We start from the raw sequence: 7,855 nt of genomic DNA on the forward strand, positions 1-7,855 counted from the left end.
TACAAATGACATAAACATACTAAAAAATGATGCAGAAGTTATGAAAAATGAAGGATTGAGCAAAGGTAGTTAGGCCAAATGAGCCCAAAATGTTACCAAATTTTGGGCTCATCATCACCCCCCTGCTAAAATGATTGCTCATCCCTGAGCAACTAATCCAGCTCCTCATCCTTCATCACTTTCACTACCACCCTCACATCCTAGGCTTTTGAAGTAGTATCCTCCTCACTGCCATGGAACCCAGCCTTCCTTTCGACCTCTTCCCACTGCTTATGCTCTTCTTTCTCTGTGCTGCCTTCCATCAATCCCAAAAGCAAAGGTGGGCTTAGCTTGAGACCAATCCAGCTGGCTTGGATGTTCTGTATGGACTTCTTGTAGAGGGGCACCCGTACTAGAGCTTCCCTCATTCGAGTTGGAGTGTGATATTCCCTGATTTTGAGGCTGTGGGACAAGGTGTTCCACCGGCGGGTGCAAGCATGAACACAATTGTCCCCTAATAATCGCTCCATATCCTCGAAATGTGCTATGGCTTGAGCCTGCTGATCCATGTATTTCAATAAAGCCTGAGAGTCGGTTGCTAAGTGTTGGTGGGCTGATATCAATGCAGTGGGGTCCCCTGGCTCTGCTCTAATCAATAGCGGTTCATGTAACTCTCGGTTCATGACCTCTTTGACCTCTGCTGCTCTCTTTTCTTCATGGTTCAACCATGAGGCAAATGCCATCAACTGCATATCTCCCACGGCTCTGTTGGGATCCCATGAAGTCACATTAGGAAGGGCCAAATTATGGAGATAGAACTCCGACAGCTTGGCCTTGTCCTCTGTTGAACTGCTATTGCATAAATCTGTGAACTACTGGGGGTCTTGGATCTGGGAGATACCCCTCTGTCCCAATGCATTAATTTGGAATTGCAGCCACTGATCCCGTAGGTATAGGCCATAAGATTTGGCCGGTTGTCTACATTGTAGAGCATCCATGGCCCAACTGGCCACGCAGGCCAGTTGTGCCTCTTTTTGTTGCAACTGCTATTTGAGAGCTTGTATCTCGATTTGTGCTTGCAATTCCCTTTCCTGTAGATGCTAGTTTAGCTCCCCAAGACCAACTTGCAGTCCTTCTTTGCCTTGAGGTTCTGTTGTAGTGTCCTCTGATGTTGTGCCCCTTTCTTTCGTCTGTTCCTGTAGCTGCAGTTTGAGTTTCTCATTCTCTTCCTGTAGGAATACCCGCTGGCAGTTTCCCACATGTTTGGCCATAGCTAATTCTCTTCGTGCCTCCTTGAGTTGTTCCTCCAAGGGGCCTATATCTGCTACTCCTTTAGATTTAGCTATCCTCATCCACGTGTGGGTTCTCACTCTTTCTTCCTCCAAGGCAAAGAAAAGCGGCACTGTGAATTTCTGTGAAATAATTTTTCCAGCCTCCAAAAAGTTATAATACGAGCTCAAGCTTGGCTGGGGACTAGGTTCTGGAATATGCTCTACCTCTTCTTCCCTCCGTGGCTCTACTCCGTCTTCCCTTGGTGGTGATGTGGCTGCCTCTCCCTCCATTCTTTCGGTCTCCTTGAGCCTGGCCAATGTTTCCTGTAGAACGGCCTCAGCATCCTGTAGAGGGGTTTTTGAAGCCAACCTTTCCATTCTCTCCTTCCAGGCAATTGTCTTCGGGCTCCCTCGCTCATAAGTGACTGATATTTTTGAGGGGGACCTCTCCCTTGGCGAGGCAGGGGTGTCTTCTATGGTAATTGGGTCGCCAGATGGAGGTTGGGGCTTGCCTGTTTTGATTCTTACACTTCTCCTTGCTTTGAAATACAGAGGGGTCTCCCTCTTTCGTTTTTCCTTTGGCTTGGAGGGGTACTTAGGGTGGCCAGCACAGTTGCTACCTCCCTAGCAAGGATTTCAGCCGTCTTCCCCTTCTGTGTTCCTTTCTCAGGACTTCCTGTAGAAAACCCTGTAGCGGCTGATTTTTGGCTTCCTGTAGAAGCCGTTTTTTATTTTCCTGTAGAAACAGGTGGCACTGTTTTAGCCTGCTTGGCTGAGGGTGCTTTGTCTTTTGACTTTGCTGAGGCTGCCTTAGAGGTGCCTTCACTGACGTGGACTTGTTCAGTCCTTTCCACCCTGCTCTGTAACCTTTTCTCCCTAGGTGTTAATGTGGGTTTGTCATCCTCTGTTTTGGCAGCCTGGTGTTTTTCTTGTTTCCCCTTGTGTTCTTTCTTTGGTGCTTTGGCCATGGTTTCTTGGCCTTTTCCTTTCTTCTCTGTTTGAATTGGTTCCTTCTCCTCGCTGCTAGAGGAGGTGAGCTCCTCAGCCAACATTTTGATGTCATCATCCTTAGTTAAGTTTCGAAAGGCTTCCCACGAGAGAGGGACAGTGTATGTGTGGAGTGCATCCTCCACGAGGAGCTTAATGAGCCCATGATGGGCTACCTGGTCTGGCGTTCCCTCTCGTAATTTGGTGGCACATTCAGTCATGGACTGCAGGAGGAAGTAAGGAATACTCAACTTGTTTTCTGAGGGTAGGTCCATTTGGTGCCTAAGTTCTGTGAGCAGCCGGAAATGGTATCCATACACGATGCTGAATCACCCCTCGCACGTACTATACTTCATAATTTGGAGGCTGACCTCACTCCAGAGTGGCTGTAGGCTGGCTCTTCGAACTCCGTTCTTATCCTCTGAGAATTGCTCCTCCAGCAGAAAGAACTCCTTCTTAGCCTTCTGGCCCAGTTTTCTTTCCTCCTTATACCAAGGTAATCCCATCGGGAGATCAGTGACTCTGCTGATGAACTGTGGGGTGAGTCTGAGGTTCAAACCTCGGAAATTGACAACGGCCAGCATTTTTGATTTTGGCTTCAAAGCTCGCAGGAATTCTTCTGCCACCTCGTCATCGTAACCTTGAAGCTTGTCACAGAACGACATCCACCGTGCACGAGAAAACAGGTCTACCACCTCAGGGTTTTCCCGTAGCTTCTTTGAGTCTGTTGGCTCTTTCCTAATGAACCCACCCGACATGGTGAAAGCTTGCTGTGTTAGCCAGAGCTAGCTGGCACGTATAAAAAGATGGACCTTTGGGATTTCCTTAGACAGAGCACGGAATTACGCCTCTGGCATGCACACAGTTTGTAACTTCACGACTGTCTATAGGTGAGCCTTGACAGTGGCTCAATTATGAACCAAAACCTGTAGAAAAACCCCGCATACACACTACAATGACAATTCTCATGCAGAAGTAAGACGACGCTTGCAAATTCATGCACAGACTGTAATTCTACTCTTTTAGGACGTCGACTTCACCACCCTTCGAACCAATTGGATGGGAGGACTATGTTCAGGCTTACCTCGTTCCAACTTGCCACCTTTGACGTGAATAGTTTAATTTCCTTCGTAGCAGTGAGCTTCCTGTAGCGCAGCTTCCTGTAGAAGTCGTGCACGGGTTCTGGAGAGCGTGTCATTGGTTCTGGGCCTTCTGTGCAGCCACCAGACGTTTGAACAGGCTGACGACTCGGAGTAACAGCCTTTAGGAAATTTCGGATGCTTACTCGACTGCAAAGCGGTTGAGGATAAATGAGTGGAGTGCCATACACAATCTAGCCAGTGGATTTGAATCCCTGCGGAACTCGTGGCGCGGGGGTGAGCTGTCCCTGCCGGCCCATTGGACGACGTCACCTGCTATCATTCCACTGTAAGTCTGCCTGACCGCCGAATCATTCCCTGCATATCTACCGCCACCATTTTCTGTTAGATCGCCGCTTCTCTCCGACTGGACGCTTCCCACGTGTCCATTTCCTGTCTTGTTTGACACAACCAACGCTTTTCGGATCGGACGAGACCATCGGACTGGTCGTGGTGGCCAGTTGAATGGCTACCCGACTTGCTCAACCCATTCATTTTCATACTCGCACACATTTTAGAGCATTGTTCATGTAATTTGACGAAACAGGGTGAGGCACTTACCTGTGCGGTCGCGACGTTATTGTCATGCTTCAGGACGAGGGTGACGGACCCGCTTGCTGCTGCTTCGTGCACAGGCACGGGAGTTCCTTCTTGCCGACTGCTGCTGGTTACGAGACCGGTCGCCTGGCTGCGGATGGTGTGTGCGCCAGCTTTATGAGTTGCAGGTGCCTTCATGGTGTATGCCCTAGCCGGATCAACTACTACAGGATTCCTGTAGGATATCCTGTAGCCGTTTCTCCTCCTAAGGTGCATGCCGAAACGGTGGAATCACAGTCACGGTTGCAGGGTCCTCGAATTGCTTTGATAAATAGCGCTTGGGCCTCTGCATACTTTATTCCATTTGAGAATTGTTTCTTCAGAGAATCCAACGTTTTGATTTGACTGTGCAGGTATTTCCATTGTATGGCAGCAGGGGTGGTAGAAGGAGGCGACAGCAGTGGGTGATGGAGAAAAAAATTGGTTGCATGCCTCCTTATTGGACTTCACGCTTCAAATTCTTCCACACAGTCGGTCCTGGGCCGTCCAAAGATTCTACAGGAAGTTTCCTGTAGAAATACAAAACTTCCTGTAGAAAGTCCTGTAGCTTCTTGTAGAAGGCTAAGCTGTGATCAAATCGTGCCCAGACCTTGGAAGAGAGGAGTGTTTCTGGAGGGAGTGCTGGTGAGGTCACCTGGTAGCATAGTAGGGACCCTTGTCCTTGAGTTGAGAGACCTCCTTTCTGCATGGAATACCTGCAACCTGCATGAATTGTCAAATCTTGAGCCTGTTTTCCTGTTTCTGCTTCCTTCTTTTCTGTTTTCTTTTTCTTTGTTTGTTTTTTTCTTTTTTCTTTTTCCTTTTTTTTTTAGAAGACAGCAGGGGCGCCTTAGTGAGGTTTTCACCCCTACCATCTGCCTTGAGTGCCTCAGAGAGGTTTTCACCCACTGGTCTTTTTTTATTCAAAAATTTTCAGAAAGACAACAGGGGCGCCTCAATGAGGTTTTCACCCAAGGATCTTTTTTTTTTTTTGATGTTCAGGGTATGCCCAAAACAGAGGCAGAACCCTTCTCTATGACCAGCACTGATTTTTCCACAGTTTTGATGAATTCTTGCCTCAAAAGAGGTTTCCTGTAGATCTTTAGTCGATGCCCATTGACGAGCATGGGGATGGCTTCCTCTTCAATGGTCCGAACAAGAACAGACCCATTGTCATTACACTTCTCCACTGCATATGGTCCCAGCCATCTTGTTCTTAGCTTCCCCTTAAAATCCTTATGTCTGGAATTGTACAACAACGCCCAATCTCCCGACTGGAATTGCTTGTCATTGAGGTGTTGGTCATGCCATACCTTCCTCTGAATTTGAACCACTTCTGAGTGGAGACGGACCTCCATTCGGTGTTCGTCTAACCCACTCAGCTACAATAACCTTTCTTGTTGGGCAGGGCTGAGATCTAGGTCCAACTGAGCTGCCATCCTCAAGGTGTTGTATTTGAACTCAATTGACAGCAAAGCTCTCTTCCCATAGACCAGCTCATAAGGTGTGAAGCTGGTTGTGGTCTTCCAAGTGGTGTTGTAAGCCCAAGTGGCCTCAACCAGGCGATTTGCCCAATCTTTTCTACTGCTGCTCACCACCTTAGTCAAGATCCCTTCTAATGCTCTATTGGTGACTTCCACCTGCCCATTTGCTTGAGTATGATAGGGGCTGGAAGTCCTATGCTTGATTTTGTGATGAGCGAGTAGGTCTTCAATTAAGTTGGAGGTGAACTGGCTTCCTTGATCGGTGACTAGCTCTCTTGGGTAGCCAAATTTGTAGAAGATGTTTTCTCTTAAAAACTCAGCCACCTTTTCTTCTATCGCTGCTTTGATTGCCTTGGTTTCTGCCCACTTTGTCAGATAGTTTGTGCACACAATGATGTAAGACCTTTGCCTTGAAGGAGGATTGATAGGACCCACAAAATCCATACCCCACTTCTCAAATGGCTCAGGAGTCACTTGAGGTTGGAGAGGCATTTCGTCCCTTGGAGTCGGTTTCCCCATCCTTTGGCATCGGTCACATTGGCTGATATATCTTCTGACATCTTGATGAAGCGTGGGCCAATAGTAGCCTGCCTGTAGAATTTTGAAGGCAGTTCTTTTGGCTGCAAAATGTCCTCCACAAGGCCCGTCATGACAGGTTAGGAGGATATCAAAGACTTCCTCCTCCCTTACACAACGCCTTAAGATATGATCAGGGCCAAGATTGAACAGGTTGCCCCTGATCCAAGTGAATGAGGAACTCTTCCTTATGATTCTGCTCTTCTCTCTTGAGGATAGGTGCGGAGGGAACTGTGCTGAGACAAGGTAGTTTTCTATATCAGCAAACCATGGAGAGAGTACTGAGATAGCAAACAGATGTTCATCTGGCATCTGGTCATCCACTGTTCCATCCTCACCTCCAGATAAATCCAATCTAGACAAGAAGTCAGCAACAACATTTTCTTTACCTGGTTTGTCAACGATAGTCAAATCAAACTGTTGCAACAAAAGTAACCATCTAATAATACGAGCATTCACATCTGGTTTATTCATTAAATATCTAATTGCAGCATGATCAGTATGTACAAATGTTTGATAGCCAGTGATGTAGTGTCAGAATTTTTTCAGGGCATGGACCACGGCCAAGAATTCTTTCTCAGTTACAGTATAATTCAGTTCTGCCTTGGATAAGCTTTTGCTGATAAAGTATATGGCGTATGGAAGTTTTTGTTCAACTTGTCCTAAGGCTGCCCCTATGGCTTTGTTCGAGGCATCAGTGTGGATGTGGAAAGGTAGGACCCAATTTGGACCTCTCAAGATTGGGGCAGACACCAACTTATCCTTTAATTCATTCAGAGCCCTCTGACAATCGTCAGTCCATTTAAACTCAACATCTTTTGCTAAGAGGCCAAACAATGGCGAGGCTAGCTTGCTAAAGTCTTTAATGAATCTTCTATAATATCCTGCCAAGCCTAAGAAACTTCGAACATCTCTTACCTTCTGAGGGGGTGGAACCTTTTTTATGAGAGCAATTTTTTTATGATCCACCTGTAACCCTTGGCGAGAAATGGTATGTCCTATCACGGTCCCTTCAGTCATCAAGAATTCACATTTTTCAGGACTAAGGGACAGGTTCATCTCAATGCACTTGGTTAGGACTTTTCCCAGATTGGACAATGCTTCCTGGAAGTTGGACCCATAAGGAGTGAAGTCATCCATATAGATCTCCACCGAATCATGGACCAGCTCAGAAAAGATGCTCAAGACGACTCTCTGGAAGGTGGCAGGAGCGTTGCATAGCCCAAAGGGAAGAACTCGGTAAGCAAAGGTACCCCAAGGACAAGTGAAGGTGGTCTTATCTTGGTCTTCCGGGCTGATTTGGATATGATTATACCTGCTAAACCCATCTAGGAAAGAGAAAAAATTCTTTCCCGTCAGTCCATCCAACACTTGATCTATGAAGGAGAGAGGAAAGTGGTCTTTCTTGGTGGCTTTGTTCAGTTCTCGGTAGTCCACACAGATTCTCCAATTCCCGTTTTTCTTGGGAACCAACACCAGAGGGGACACCCATTCACTATCCGAGATGGGGTAAATGAATCCTGCATCCAATAGTTTTTGCAATTCTTCTTTGACAATGTCCTTAAGGGCTGGATTCATTCTCCTTTGGGGTTGCCTGACCGGTTTACAATCTTCTTTGATGTAGATGTGATGGGTACAGACCGAAGGATGGACTCCTTTCATCTCCTTATAGCTCCAAGCAAAAGCATCTATATGACTGGCCAACAGACTACACAACGCCTTTTCTTGGGAAGGAGATAGGGAGGAGCTGATATTTAACGTTCTCTCGGGGCCAAACTCCACATTTTTTACTCTGGGAGTGATTGGATTGGTCACACAAAGGTCCACTAAGGTGTTGGCTTGG

Source organism: Pinus tabuliformis, chromosome 7, assembly GCF_031772625.1.
Source record: "Pinus tabuliformis cultivar Carrire ecotype Pingquan chromosome 7, CPIR1, whole genome shotgun sequence".
NCBI lineage: Eukaryota > Viridiplantae > Streptophyta > Pinopsida > Pinales > Pinaceae > Pinus > Pinus tabuliformis.